The sequence below is a fragment of the Ursus americanus genome, chromosome 34, assembly GCF_024610735.1.
Source record: "Ursus americanus isolate L20-20 chromosome 34, mUrsAme1.1.p, whole genome shotgun sequence".
Taxonomy (NCBI): domain Eukaryota; kingdom Metazoa; phylum Chordata; class Mammalia; order Carnivora; family Ursidae; genus Ursus; species Ursus americanus.
In genome coordinates, this window is record NC_142160.1 from 29657651 (window position 1) to 29674501 (window position 16851).

General features: G+C 37.5%; 2 pseudogenes; both read right to left on the bottom strand.

Moving 5' to 3' along the window:
• Positions 1–4528: 4528 nt before the first annotated feature.
• On the bottom strand, positions 4529–5465 carry LOC123786331 (olfactory receptor 4F6-like; annotated as a pseudogene).
• A 9885-nt stretch (positions 5466–15350) lies between these two features.
• LOC123803916 (olfactory receptor 4F6-like) lies at positions 15351–16345 on the bottom strand (annotated as a pseudogene).
• Between the last annotated feature and the right edge of the window lie 506 nt (positions 16346–16851).

Here is a 16851-nt window from a genome sequence, read left to right on the forward strand (position 1 = left end):
ATTTTTACCATTTTTACAAATGTGGATACTAATGATATTCAATTGTTATGGTTATTATGAATTTCAAATGAAGTAGTAAAAGTAAAGTGTTTTGCACAGTTTTTGTATTTAGTGAGTGCACAAGAGATTTAGGTAATTATTAGTAGAAGGTTTATCACCTTCTGATTCATAGAGAAACCACAGCTCCCCAATAATCATTAAAGATTTTTACTTGCATTCTAGAAATAACAATCATAACAAGATGATTGAATCTCAGTTCTCTGTATCCTTCTGTTTTCCCATCTTTAGAATGAATGCACTGGCTCAAAAAATCTTAAAATGCCCACTAGTCTAATAGTCTATGGGGCATGAGTGAGGGACCGAATCCAAAATAATTTTCATAGTCTCTGAGAAGTTTGGATAGAAACATGAGAGCTAAGACAGATGTAGAAATCCAGTCTTAGGGGAAGTTAAAATAAATGAGATTCTAGAAAAGAATGTAAAGGTTATAAGGCCTTATAGAGAATGGAATTTATATTTATCATTTAGTGATATTGAAATGCTTAGAAGAAAATGAGTTAATCCAGAATAAAATTAAAGATGAAAAATAGAAGAAAATAAATAAAATAGCAGGAAAATAAAAGGATAAAAGAAAGGTGATTTAGAGGTGAAATGAAAAGTGAGAAAAATGCAAAAAATCTACATGAGAGAAAATGTGAAGGGGTTTACTTGGAGATACAATTGAAAAAGGATTCTGGAATGCCTGCTAAGGGATTTGTGTGTTAGTATGAATACAGCACAGAACTATTGAAGAATTATGTGCAATTATTTAATACATTTCTAACAAATTCTGAGTAATTGTCAAAATTGATGTGTCCTAGGGAGGTATGAAATTTTATGTGTTATTCTTACTAAATCTCTTGGAGGAATAGTAATATTTGTTATCAACACTTTCCTTAATCATGGTTCTTGCATCGCCCTTGGAAATTACACTTTTCTCTTCATTATCCCATATCTTTCCCTTAGCCCTATTTACTAGTGCTCCATATTACTGTTTTCAAGTTCCTTTAAGAACATAGCAATTCTAATTTCATTTTCAAGTATAAAGAGAAGTCTAATAGTAAGACAAGACATAAGCCCTCTGTTACCTTCTGTTTAGCAAGGTAATAAATACAATCATAGTAATCATTGACAATAGAGAGGATGGGATTCCTGTTGTGAGATCATTTCTGATGTGACTGATTGTCTAGGATGGTTCATAAGAATCAAAGTATGCAACTCAGAGAATGGAACTTCAGTATTTATTTATGTGCAACCATTTCATTTCACTGAGAGGACAAACTCAATACTCACATCTCCATAAGAAATATACCAAGGGTGATAGCTGACCAGTGGTTTCTCTTTTGCAGCAAATGACTTTATACCATGGTAACAAGTAAGAATTCAGATATGCTTCTCTTCAACAAAAGGAATTTCTTGCTCACTTAGTTAAGACATCTCATTTCCTGAGTGTACACTACTGAGGAGTGAGTGATGATGTTGGATTCTCAGTTACAGGGGACCCTTCACCACTGTAATCCTCTCAAAGCTCGTATCTGATTCTTCAAAAATGGTTCAAGCAGTTTTAGAAGAATTCTATTGATTCTAAGTTGAACATAAGGTTATTGAAGAAGTTCTCCAGAATCTTACACATTGGCTGTAACATTGATTTAGAGCCAGCTACAAATGAACAAGAAAATCTTTCCCTATGTACTAGATTAAAGTGAAAATTCAACATTTAGGGTGTCATGTTTGTCCTAAATATCTTTTACCCCTCTTTAAAGAAAACTACCTAAAGTCTTCATAAGATTCACCGAGATTAAAGTCAGGAGACTTGGGGATTTTAGTACAAATTTACAGTGTGATTTTGGCATGTCATTCAGAATCTACAAGCCTTAGTTTGCCTGTTTACAAATGAGCTCATTGGATCAAAAGCTCTCAAAGACAAAATTCCACAACTCTAGGAGTATGATTTGAACCTTTCTGTGAAAGAAGTGTCCAAAACCAGATTATATTGGAATTGCAGGAAGGAGGGAAAGAGGTGGGTGAGAGAACATGGCATCTGGGTATATGGAAAAAGGATCCTGAAATAGAAAGGAAAGAAGAAATTAGCCTTGAAGATTCAGAAGGACTCAACACTTAGAACACTTGTATAACATATACTTAGTTGTAAAGGGCAATCCTTGTTAATATTCACACTTTCTAAGTATTTGAATTGACCTCTGGATCCTTCCATTTTTCTTGAAGATGTACACGCAATTGAATTCCGCCAAATGGGTTCTTACTAATAAAGCATCTCTTTATTAATAAAATGCTACATTTTGTTTAGTTCTGCTAATATACTTCACTTTCATCATTCCACCTACCTCCTTCATATGTGGAAGAGACTACAGCAATTTTCAAAGGATGGAAGAGTACAGATTTTCCTTTTTGCACTTTGTCTTGAAGCAGAAAATTTCTAAGAGAGTAAAGTGTGTCTGATTGGTCTTCCTTAGTAAGTCACTTGGTTAAAAGCATTTATGAGTGACCAGAGGCAGGTGAGGAGATCTGGAAATAGCCAGGCTGAAGTTTGAGTACTGAGACTAAGTCATATAGTCTCACAGGTTTTCCCTTGAGGATACACACAGAATCTTATTGAGTCAGGGGTTGTTGTCACAATTTCTTGGCTTCCTTAGGTATTTCTAGTACCTCACTGAATCTAAAGATGATTTTTTTTCTGTGCAAATGAAACTTTTTTCCCTTATATTTCCCTTAATTCTCTTTATATCGAAGTATAATTGAATACAATGTGTCGTTCCTTTCAGTGTATAACACATTGATTTGACAATTCTGTACACTACTCAGTGCTCAGTACAACTAAGTTTAGTCACCATATGTCACCATAGAACACTATTACAATGTTATTGACTTTATTCCATATGCTGTACTTTTCATCTCTGTGATTTATTTATATTATAACTGGATGTTTGTACCTCTGAATCCCCTTTATCTATTTCTCTCCCCCCCCAATCTACCATGTGGCAACCACCAGTTTTTTTTCTCTGTATAAGAGTCTGTTTGTTTTGTATTCGTATTTTGTGTTTGAGATGTCACCTATCAGTGAAATCATATGGTTCTTGTCTTTCTCTGTTAAAGGAGACTTTTTAAAATTTAATTTATATATTTGAAGAGAGAGAGAAAGCACAATCTGGGGGAGGGACAGAGGGAGAAGCAAGTTCCCCGCTGAGCAGGGAGCCTGACATGGGTCTCTGGGGTTAGATTCCAGGACTCTGGGATCATAACCTGAGCTGAAGGCAGAAGCTTAACCAATTGAGACACCCAGGCTCCCCTCTCTGTTAAAGGTGAGTTTTTAAAAGAATCATAGTGAAACCAGTAAGATAATGTTCTGAGGTTAAAATCCAGATGGATTCAGGAGACAATAATAATGCTTTAGATATTATACAAAGAAGATATCTTATAGCATTTATGATCACTTTTGGATAAAATATAGGGAAAAAAATACCTTGACCAATAGTAAGAAAGTCTCATATATTATTTACCATTTTATTGAGCAGCTTTAATTACAGTGCAGCAGTTACAACTGAGCTGAGTCACCACAATTAATGTTTCTTAAATCAGTCATAGGGATACATTCCAAGTGATTTCTCAGTTGTGCTCTTTGACCCATCAGACTTCTCAAGTTCTACTTGGAAAAGTAAAGTAAAGTAAATATGTCAATCATTTTCTTTGTCCTAAGCACCCTGGCTTATATACAGGTACATTAAATAAGGTGAGATCTGAGTTGGGTACCTTTTTTTAGGTAATAAGATCCTGGAAATACTTTTATAATTGTAGATACTCTTTTAGGGTGAATCAAGAAATGCTTTGAGGAAGACTGCAAGGACAACAGAAATTTGCTGTTGAAAAAAAATGGAATATAGAGAAATTTTGCATAAGGCAAAACAGTAGAATCTATTTCTAAAATAAACATTGACAATCAAAGACTGAAAACAATTCTTAAGAGTTGTAGCATAGTGTTCCCTGCCTATTTATCTAACTTAAACTATAATTAGGATGAGAAATATTTCTTGATTTTTAATGGCTGCTGGTTTGTATAAACTCATACTTTATCCATTGGATCCACATAATTTCCATAAGAAATATTAATTGATTCCTAGTGATGCTTATAATCAGTATGAAGGTACTGATAAATAAAGCTCTATCATATGTACATGTATGTATTTACATGGAGATATAAAACAATTACATGAAAATTGAGTGTGGTCATTGATGAAATTGCAATTTAATTTTATAGGTCAGTAGGAATATATAACACTTTATCTTTCATACTTAACAGAAATACTGCAGCTCTATTTGAAAGTGAATTTCTTTAATTCAGTACCTCTTTTATGTAGAGTTCTCAGTTTTTTAAAGGTGATAATGAATTGTACATAATCCATAATGTTCATGGTGATCACAAGGGTCCTGATGCTCCACGGCACTCATCTTGTGCTCTTACCAGTGAAATCTGCTATGGCATCTCCCTAGAACTTACAACTTGTCAACTCAGCCTTCTCATTGCCACCTTCATATCTCTGTTCCTTAAAGTATAGATGGCAGGATTTAATACAGGAGTGATGACAAAGTCCACAATGGCAAAAAATTTATCCATTGACTTGGTAGGGAAAGGCCACACATAGAGAAACATGCACGGAGTGAAGAACAAAACCACTATAGTGATGTGAGCAGACAGAGTGACGAATGCTCTGGATAAATCTTTTGAAAAATGTTGTCTGACAGTGATCAGAATAAAGATGTATGATACAAATAAGAAAAAGAAGGTGCCCATAGATATGAAGCCACTGTTGGCAGTGACCACAAATTCTAGTCTGTAAGTGTCCATGCATGCAAGTTTAATAACCCTAGGAAAATCACAGTAAAAGCTCCCCACATTATTAGGGCCATAGAACGGTGAATTGATGACAAAAACAAACAGACACAGCATGAATCACCCCAGTGATCCAAGCAGCCACTATGAAAAGCATGCACATTTTGGGATTCATTGTAGTTAGATAGTGGGGAGGCTTGCAAATGGCTGTGTACCTGTCCTATGCCATGGCTATGAGCAGTACCATCTCAACTCCTCCCATGACAGGAATAAAGAACATTTGTATCATGCAGTTATGGAAGGAAATGATTTTGCAACCACTGAAAAGATCAGAGATCATCCTAGGAACTGTGGTGGATGAAAGGCCCAGGTCAATGAGTGATAGGTTGGCCAGCAGGATATACATGGAGGAGTGTAAGTGAGAATCAAAAATCACTGTTAACATAATGAAGAGGTTTCCCAAGATAATTCCCACATAGAACAAAGAGAAGAAAAGAATAAGGAAAACCTGCATTCCCAAGGATTGTGCGAGTCCCGGTAACACAAACTCAGTTGCCACAGAGCCATTTCCTTGGTCCATTGAATCATAAGGAAGGGAAGACTCTAAAGTGACCTGAAAGAAATGAGAGAAGGAATTAACTTTGAGGAATTCTTCACACAATGTGTTAAATGTTGATAATTTAAATTGGTTATTGACCGATCCTTTATTTAATTGATAGTAAATTAGTTACAAAATAATGGGAGCCCAGAGCATGGGTTTGGTGGTATGAGCAAAGATGCATGCAGAGGCCTTCTATTGCTTTAAATTGCTCTTATTTATTCAAGTACATGGGGTAATGAGTCAACTTACGAAGTTAGAAAAGGATGCAAAAATTAAACTCAAGGATATCAAGTTAAATAGAACAATAAAAATTAAAACCAAAAATAATACATATTGACTCCTAGAAAATTGGAAGAGTGTATATGAGCATAGAAAAAAGTTAAAAAGAAACAAAAAATAGATAACCTTTTGAAAATATAATCAAGAATAATAAAATAAACAATTAGAAATGAGAATAGAATAATAACAGTTAACATAATAACAGTTAATACACATTTGAAGTCTGTTTTTTATGTGTATGTATTACTGTTAGGTTTGTACTGCTGAAATGGTGTCGGCATTGAAGTTTGAGTGATAATTTTTGTAAACAGAAAAATCCCACACTACATAAACCTATAATCCTAAAGTCTCTAAACTTCCATTTACAGCATATAATATAATCCGTTTATGAACTTTAATTATTATACTGTGGACAATCACAATGGAAAATATGGAACTGAGTGTATTCAATGTGGTGGAGTCAGAGTCAGTAGCATGTGTAAAGGACAGGCAGGAAGGAACACATAAAGAAAGGGGAAGAATGAAGATCAATGGGAAGGAGTGTAAGAAAATAAAAGGAGGGTGAAGAGAAGAAATAAATTCCTAAAGGTCAAATAGGGAGGATAAAACGATGATCAAAAAAAGGCATTGGTAGAACATTGCACATCTTTGCTTAGGTGCCTGTCATAGATTAAATCAACACACATCGATACATTACAAACACCTGGGTGAGAACTTTACTTGGGTTTCCATTCACTGCTTTAGGTATATTTTGACTGGAAGGATGGAAAGTAATAGTAAGGCTGTAGGGAAAATAACCACTGAGATGAAGACAGGACTTTAAGCACGTGAATCATGGGTGTGGCAGTGGGGTTTGGTAGAATAGAGTGGTTGAACACGATGCCTCAGTGAACTGGCAGGTGAATCACCTCTAAAAAATTTAGGAAGTAACCAAAAGCATCCGTTTAGCCTTCAGGCACTATTTGGCTTACCCTCATTCAAATATTCATAGATTTTCATAATACAAAATTAAAGATTTTTATATAGGCACCCTTTCTGCTTTGTCTAACACTATATCACCTGCCTTTTAAAACAGCAGCTGGCACATAGAAAAAGCCCAGGAAATATGTGATGAATGAATTTCCTAGAAATAGGTACTAAATTGTTCATAGAAGAAACAAAACAGTAGCCCTCACAAATATGTACAGAAATTGATTTAATAATGTCTTCTCCACAAACGTGTATTTCCTGGTATAGTCCAGTTATATATACATAAAACGTGAGTATTTAAATGAGTGAAGAAATGTCTGCTCTTTTTCTTACAAACATCTGGAATTAGCATGTGTCACTGATGAGGAAATCCTCATGATCTGAGAGAGAAAAAGACCATGCGCTTGGTTTCTCTGCCTTTTTAGAAAACCCTGGTGACTTTGTGAAGCTCTCAGGAGTTTGGCAGAAGTTAAGTCCCCATAGATTTTGCTATCCTTCCTCTTGGAGATGTAAACTTTTCCAGTCATTCAGGGCCTGGGAAGACCCATCATTAAATAAGAAATATAGATACATATTAAACAAATAAGATGATCAGAATTATAGATTTGTATAGAAGTGGGAAAGAACTTTGAGAGAACCTATTCAGTCACTTCATTCTACAGGTAGAGGGCCAACCCCGTGAGGGTAAATGGCTGGCCAGAGTTTCACAGGAATACATTCACAGGGCCAGAACTAGAATCAGCCTAAGTTCCAGTCCAATGGTCTTCCTCAATAGTGCTCTATACCCGCTTATTAGAAAGAGTCATGAAGAGGCTAGAAGTATTTATATTTGAAAGGGTCACTGTAACCTAATTGGAAGTGGTCTGTCAACCCTCAGTTTTTATTCATTTAAAATAAAATTTGCTACCCTTCCTGAAAGACTTTTTTTTTGCCATTGGGGATTTCTCTTGCTAACCCCCTTTCCTGTTTCTTCACATAATCTGGTTAGTCCTTGAACCGTTCCATCTCAGAGCTTATAGCTACCAGCTCCTCTGTACTATCCCCTGGATTGGGGCCAGAAGCTTTCTGACTCTGAGAATAGCCTCTCAGATTAGGCATTGGCTGGTTCCTTCAAATGTGGAGGAAAGTAATACTGAAGGAGAGGGAACCACACTAGAATCCTGGAGGTGGAGGATTGAGACTTCCTTCCTTTTGTTTAAAACAGAATTTGGTTCTCAAATAGGGTAGGAATAGCTGAGGCCAGATGTCTGTTTCACAGTGAAAAAAAAAAGTTTAAAATGAGTTGGAGAGCACAAAAATCAGAAACACATGAGTCTTGAAAAATCTTCACATTAAGGGGACAAATTGAACATATCAAAGTGTGTGTGTGTGTGTGTGTGTGTGTGTGTGTGTGTGTGTGTCTATGTGTCAGTGTGTAGAATTTATTTGATAAGACAATGCAATGCAATGGTTGAAATTTGAGAGTAAGAGAGTGATGGTGTAGAGTAAAAGGACAAAAATATTTCAAAAGGAGAATATTTCTGACACTAATATCTTACAGAGAAACAGATGCTGAAGCAGAATTAAGGGAGAGAGAGAGGGACACAACCATGATAGGTGCAGTTTCACAATTAAAAAGCATTTTTCCTCCTGCCTGTTGAGCTACAGGATTTACATTTTTGGAAGAATAGAAATTCAGAGAGCTCAGTCTTACTTTCTATACATAATCTTCCCTCAATGTCAAAGCTATATATGATTCTTCAAAATGGGAAATAAGCTAATTAGATACACAAGAGAGTGACCTACTGTTGTCTCAGAGAAGGCCAATACCGAGCCCATTATTAGTTTTTCTTGGGGGACTAAACTTTGAGTCACATTGGTTTCCCCATGAGAGAAATAATGAAAAAGAAATTGCCTGGTAATGCAACAGAGGGGAAGAGAGAAGATTTTGAGGCAATATGTTGGTTTGTGTAGAAATATCCCTATATAGTTGCATGATCTTTGGGATGAAGTGCTTAGAAGCACTGAGATGAGGGGATGAGGGTATAAAAACATATCCTGAGTGGACAGACATACTTAAACTTGTAGTACCATACTTGAAATAGATGTAAAATCCCTGATAGGTAAATATAATTCTTACAACTGACAGTAGGGGAATAAATAGATCACTTTCATGTTATCAATTATAGCCAATGTTTACCTTTGTAGGTTTACTTGCAGTCCCAAACTTTGGAGTGTTGAAGATAAAGTCTTCTTGAATGTATTTAACCTTTATTTTTCCTGAGTTGACTGGATAGAACTAAAATTTGTACATTATAGGATCAATTTCTGAAGAGATCAGTGGAAAACAGATGCAAACACAAAAGAGGAAAATATAGGAGGTTATTTGGAGTGTTTGTAAGAAGAGGATATTTACCTGAGGGAGATACTCATTCATAAGACCTATGACAAGGTATTGAAACAAGCCTAGTGTATTTCTGTAAAGAAGTAAGGCTGATCTATATTTGATATGTAGATACAAAGAATCTGATCTCTAGTCTATCATGGAGTCCCAAGTGTCAAGGCTCTATTTTTGTTTGAGTTGTGTTTGTTTAGAGTTGTATTTTATTTTTTCTTGTTGAGAAAATGGAAAATCATAATTCTCTAGAATAGCTGCAGAATAATGGCTAGTGTCAAATTAATTTTTGAAAAATATTGACATTCCAAAATGTATAAGGATACAAACTGAAGAATAATGTGTGCAGAAATATTTAAAAAGAAATAAGAATGCATGGTCAGTGACATGAATCGGTATATATATGATGAAGTAAAATAATTTAGTTGTTTGGAAGAAGCACAACTACTCTAAGATTAGAGGAAAATTTCTCTTGTTGCCTCCCTGCCCCACTGGCTACTGCAATGCAGTGAACACTCCACAGCCCCATTAATCATTTTATCGTGTCAGTGTACTTCTGTCCTGAGATGCCTGTGTCCTAAATGGCCAACTGGATACCAGACAGAATAGCATATTAAGGTGAATGAGGGAGAATCTAGGCAGAAATAAAGCCCTAGGAAATTCTCCAGCCAGGCATAGAGCACACTGATTTGAGAGCAATCCCTTGGGGCATGGATCTTGGGTTTGCTTGGCAGTGGAGAAGGCTGCTGAGCTAACAGAAGAGTAGGGGATGTTAATGTAGAGCTTATGAGAACTAAAAGTATCAGAGAGGATCGAGTCCACTGATTTACAGGCTGCCCCAGCTAAAGTTCGCTCAAGATTTAAACTGGCTGAAGCCAGCAAAAAGAAACTTGCCAGTAGATTTCACTGCAGAGAATTGACAAACAAATTCAGAAAATCAATTGAGAAAAAGGAAAGAAAAGGGGATTAGGTACTTTAATCCTATGACTAAGCAAATATAAAAAGGAAGCCCATAGGGCAGTGGGGAGGGAATTTGGGGCAGGAGGTGGCTTTCTGGGGCCTTCTCTCCCCTTCCCCTTTCCAACCACCTTCCGCCACTGCTGGACTGGGGCTAAGAGCAGCCTGAGCAGGAACATGACCGCAACCCAGGTCACTGAGCTGGAGGGATGAGGAACACCTCTGCAGTATCAGCCTCCTCCTCCCAGGAGATGGAGGAGCTGGAGCACTTTATGCACAGCTGGCTACATGCTACAGTACCAGGTGCAGGTCCTGCTGGCTGACAGCACAGAGGCAGATGGTGAGAGCAAGCAGACACAGTCCCACATCTCCCAGGAGGAAGTCCCAATAGTGGACCTCCAGTGTAAGGCCTAATGAACAAGGGACAATGGACCACAGTGAGCAGCTGGAAAGCAGTTGTTTCTCCTCTCTAAGGCAAGCCCCCCTCTCCCCTACTACACACTCCCTCAGAGTTGAAGAAGGAGGAAAACAGGAAGTGCTGGTGGACAGAGTTTTTTAAAAGTTCCAATAAAAGCCTGTTCTCACTAAACCAGGGTCCAGGAGAAGGGAAACGTAGCAAGATAGGAAAGTTTGAGACAATAACTGTTCTACTCCAGCCAAATAGCACAGAACAAGCTGTGGCCCCATGTTTACCAACACCAGCAAAGATCCAGTGGGCATCTAGACTGCTACCCTCACAGGGCTGTAACAGGGCACCCTCTATCTTCCCTTCAGCAGGCTGGTGTCAGAGAAGGCTGGTAAGGAGGCTGGGGCTTTCATCCCTGCCATCTTGTAAGAAGGCCCCCAAACTACCCCCATGGTATTATTGGAGACCATATGAGAGCCTGGACTTCTATCCCCACTCAGCAGTATTGAGGCACTTCTCCTCTCCCTGCGAGGTTGTGTCTGGGGAGATTCTAATAGAGAGTTGAGACTTCCACTATTGGCCAGTGATAGTGAGGCCACCTCCATGGCAGGGTCAGTGGGGACTGTGTGGGGCCCTGGAACTCCCAGTTCCAGCTGTCTGTAACAAGTGTACCCCTGGACTTCTACCTTCACTGGTATTGGTGAGACTGTGCTCCCCACCCCACCCCCCGCCAGAGTGGTATCACTAACAACAAGTTAAAACAGAAGATTTAAATACGATTCAGAATCTCATAACATGCAAGTGTCCTAATTGCAATGAAAAAATCATTTGTCAGAGCAATAACTGGAAAGATTTCAAACTAAATGAAAAAACAGTTAGTAGATGTCAACACTGAAATGAGAAATTGGACTTCATCAAAATTAAAAACTTTTCCTCTGGGAAAAACCATTTGAAAGATGAAGAGACAAATTACATAGAGGAAGAACATTTTGCAAAACATGTATCTGACAAAGGACTAGTATTCAGAATATATAAAGAATTCCCAGAACACAGCACTTAAAACAATCCAATTAGGAAATGTATAAAAGACGTGAAGAGATATTTTTCCCTGAAGAGGATGTACAGATGACAAATAAGCACACAAAAAGATGTTCAACCTCATTAGTTGTAAGCGAAATGAAGAGTAAAGCCACAATGAGAGATCTCTTCCCACCTATCAGAATAGCTAAATTAAAAAAAAAAAAATAGTGACGACACCATGTGGTGGTGAGGATACAGTGAAATTGGGTCAGTCTTGCATAGCTGGTAGGAGGGTAAAGTGTTACAGCCATTCTGGGAAACAATTTGGCAGTTTCTTAAAAAACAGAAACTACAAGTTTGATATGATCTCGCAATTTTACTACTGGGTATTTATTCCAGAGAAATGAAAATGTACGTTCATACAAAAACATGTACTCAAATGTTTATAGCTACTTTTCTCATGGTAGCCCCAAACTGGAAACAATCCAGTTGTCCTTCAGCAGGTGAAAAGAATCTCCAAGGGAATTATGCCAAGAGAAAAAAAGCCAATTCCCAAACGTTACTCTATTATTCTATATATATAACATTCTTGAAATGACAAGATGATAAAAATGGGGACCAGGTTAGCAGTTCCCAGGGATCAGGGAAGGGAGGGGCGGGATGAAGTGGGTGTGGGTACAAAAGGGCAGCAGAAGGTAACTTTGTGCTGATACAAATGTTCTGCATCTTGACTGTATTAACATTGATACCCTGGTTGTAATACTGAACTATACGTTTACAGGCTCTCCCATGGGGGAAAGTGGATAAAGGGTACATAGAATCTCTGTGTTATTTGTTGCAGCTTGATGCGAATCTATAATTATCTAAAACAAAAGTTAAGAGGGGCGTCTGCATGGCTCAGTCAGTTAAGTGGCTGACTCTTGATTTCAGCTCACGTCATGATCTCATGGATCCTGGGGTGGAGCCCTGTGTTGGGCTCCGTGCTCAACAGGAAGTCCGCTTGAGGAGTCTCTTCCTCTCCCTCTGCCACCCCCCCACCCCCCACCACCGGCTCACCCTCTCTCTCTCTCTCTCTAAAATAAATAAATCTTAAAAATATGTATAAAATAAAAGTTAAGAAAAAAGAAAGCCCAGATACTAAGCAATAAATTATTCAACACTACTGTTTTTAAACTCTGTTGGTTTTGTTCATTTATTTAATGATAAATATCCATCAAAGATTTTATATACTGTTGTACTGATGTGATAGCAGTAGACGTCGACACAGCCCCTCCTCACATGGAATTTAAAATGTAATGAGGAAGACATACAACAGATAAGAAATTATGAGTATGGCTAATGTTACAGAAGTGATACTGGGGAGTGCTATAATAATATACAATGGAAGGAGCTCTCCTGGACTCAGGTTCTGGGAAGTGTTTCCTGATAAAATAATGTTGAAACAGAAATTTAAAGAATGAATAAATGTTAATAGGCAAAGCATAAAGGACAAATGTTTCAGACAGAATAATTGGCCAGTCATTCTTTCAAAGAATGAATTCCCAAAAGCATGTTGTCATGTGAGGCTGGAGGGGAGGATGAGGGCCAGGTCTTGGATGGCCTGATAAATCTTGAAAAGTAGTTTTGTATTTTAATTTAACAGTAGTGGCAAGCATGTGAAGGGTCTTAAGTAGAAGGATCACATGCTTAGATTTATATTTCAAAAAATCTGGGATGCCTGGGTAGTTTATTCGATTAAGTGTTGGACTCTTGAGTTTGGCTCAGGTCACGATCTCAGGGTCATGTGATCAAGCCCCACATTGGGCTCTGAGCTGAGTGTGGAGCCTGCTTGAGAATCTCTCTCTTTTTCTCTCCCTCTTCCCCTCCCCCCCGTGCATATGTGTGCACATCCACTCTCTAAAAAAAAAAAAAAAACTCTCATTCTGAATATAGATAATGAGAAGGCAAACAAGATTTGAAGTTGGAAGACATATAGGTGACTTAATATTCTACTTGAAAAATGACATATGAAGTCTTAGACAGGAATGGTGATATTTGGAAGAGAACAAGGGGACATATTTAAGAATTGTTTAGAAGCTGGAATTAATGGCATTTGCAGATTTAATGAATATTAGGGATTTGGGAAAGGAGGAGTCCATTATTACTCCTAGACTTTACATTGAGGAACTGGGTAAATATTGGTGCTACTTATTGTGACTAGGGACCTGAAAGAGTAGCAGTTTCAAGGATGAGATGAGTTTAGTTTCAGATCTGCTGAGTGGGAGATGCCCTAGAATCATCAAGTCAGTAGGTAGTTAGTTATATTTATGAAGTAGGAACTCAAAAAAATAACAGCCCGGCTTAACGATAAAAGCCCTTAGCTGAGATTGTAATTAAATCCTAGGGAATGGATGTCCCTTAGGGAGAGAATATGGAGTGAGAAAAGACCAAAGTGCAATTCTGAGGAACACTGAGTTTGGTGATGGAGCTGACTGAGAGAACCTCAGCAAACTGCTACTGGGAAGGAATTCCCAAAGAGTAGGAGGAAAAGCGGGAGACTAGTTTCTCAGAAGCCCAGTGAGATATTTGAAAGAGGGAGTGGTTAGCAATGATCAAGTAAAGAAGAACTTCCCATCCAGATAAATACCAAAACATTAAAAGAAGTTTTTTTTAAAAGATTTTATTTATTTTTATTTGACAGAAGGAAAGAGAGAGAGCATGCAAGCACATGCACAAGCAGGGGGAGCAGCAGGCAGAGGGAGAAGGAGAAGCAAGCTTCCCGCTGAGCGGAGAGCCAGATGCAGGGCTGGATCCAGGACCCTGGGATCATGACCTGAGCTGAAGGCAGATGCTTAACTGACTGAGCCACCCAGGCGCCCCACATTAAAAGACATATTAATGATTAATTTACATGGAGGAAGTAGAGATGTTATTGGAAAGTTTCCTAGGGATACACTGGACAAAAAATATAGACATTAGTTTCCTTAATTAAGCATATTTTGAGAGCAGTAGAAACAAATAAGCAAAAATGTTACATGTAACTTTAATAAAGGATTTATTACAAATGTAGAAACACTCAAACTGAATATGCCTTACCATTTTTGGCTTGACATTTATCGAAGACTATCAAACTCAGATACATAAACTCTTGGGGGGATGTTTTATCTGGCCAAGAAACCATATTCAAGGAATCCAAGGCCTCTAAATACATTATTTTCCTTTGGAACAGCTATACTTCCTATGTGTTTTTTTTTTTTAAATAAACCAGGTGATTGAATAATGGAAAGACCACATTTTTAGAATAATACAAAGGCAGACAAAATGCAAAAAGCCCTGGTTTGTATTTATCTTAAGTATTGATAGTGTTAAGGAAATTCTCTCTCTACTTATAATCACTCAAATCTAAACGCAAAACTAAAATATCATCCTATGCTGATAAAGTCAAGTTTGTGTTTGGGGCTCAATGTAAGTAACATAGTTGATTTTGTTCTTTTCTAAGTTAAACTAAAATTGAAATAGGAATTACAAAATATAATTTATTGATTTTGATTTACTCAAAGTCACATTTTATCTACTAAATCCATAAGTTTACTATGAGATATATTTATCATTTTTGAGGTATTCATTTATAATTTAGAATTAAAACAATTATCAGGTCCCAAAAATGTCACCCAGAAAATATCTGAATGTTAAGTTTATTCTTACAAATCAGCTCAGTTTTCTATTGTCATCACTCTTCATAATGGAAATAGGTGAAGTCAATTTATTCTCTGTGCTTAGCAAAATAAAGTCACCTCTGACTCAACAATCAATTGCTACAGGTAGAACTTTGTTCAACTATTTCTCCAAATAGTAGTTCTTACCATAGTAATGATGACAGTCACATGACTAGCAGTGTTCTTGGTGAGCCCGAAGCGTGTTGTATCTAGATCTGCTCCATTCATTATGAGATCCCACTAGGACCCACAATCCGTTTGCCCAGTCTTCTCATGGCCACTCTCATGTCTTTGTTTCATAATGTGTAGATGGCAGGATTCAAGACGGGGGTGATAGCAAAGTCAACAATGAACAAGTACTTATCCAGTGATGTTGTAGGGAAGGGCCACACATAGAGAAACATACATGGCATAAAAAACAAAATCACTACAGTGATGTGAGCTGAGAATGTGACAAATGCTTTGGACAAGTCCCCTGAAGAACGTTCCTGGACAGTGACCAAAGTGAAGATATAGGATATCATTAGAGGAGAAGGTAGCCATGGATACAAACCCACTGTTAGCGATGATTACAAACTCTAGCTTGTAAGTGTCTACACAAGCAAGTTTCATGACCCGAGGAAAATCACAGTAAAAATTATCTACTTCATTAGGGCCACGAAAGGGCAAATTTATGACAAAAACAAACTGAGAGACAGCATGGATTATCCCCACTATCCAGGCAGCCACTACAAAAGGAAACACACATTTTGGGGCTCATGATGGTCAGGTAGTGGAGAGGCTTACAGATTGCAGTGTACCGGTCATATGCCATGGCTATGAGCAGCACCATCCTACCTCCACCCATAATGAGAATAAAAAATATCTGTATCATGGATTTTGGAAATGAAATGATGTTGCAGTCAGTGAAAAGATCAGAGATCATTTTGGGCACTGTGGTAGAGGACAGACCTAGATCAAGTAGAGAGAGGTTGGCCAATAAGAAGTACATGGGTGTGTGTAAATGAGTCAATAATTACCGTGGACACAATGAGGAAGTTTCCCAGGATCATTCCCATGTAGAACACAGAGAAGAACCAAAACAGAAAACGATGCATCTTCCATTTGAAAGTCCAATCAATACAAATTCAGATACCACAGATTCATTTGTTGCATCCATTGGCTCAATCAGTAGAGAAGGTGCTGAAGTATTCTAAAGGTAGGAAGTAAGGAAGAATTGAGTGTTTGCCCATCAATGCTTTTGTAGGAATATGTTGCAAATGCCAAAATGTGACGTTGGAAAACATACAGCGAGGGTGGGTGAAAGGAAAATAAATGAATAGGAGAAATGAGATAATCAAAAGTTAGATTAGAGAGAGAAGGAAACGACATTACTTGGAAATATGGAGGAATTAAGAGCAAAGAGTAACACCTCCTGGTAAAGATCCTCTTTACCATGCTCCTTGTGCTTCTTTAGTCTTTTTATATTCAAGAAAACACCTTTTGTGTCATGAATAGTCAGCTATAATTTGAATGTTCAAACTTAATCATATTTGTACACACATATTTTAGCAGAATGTAGTGATTATTCTTTTACTTCATACCTGTGAAATCTCAGGCATTAATCACTCATAAAATAGTCACCAGACAATGAGTGAAAGAGTATTGAATCTGAGAGGAATGCTT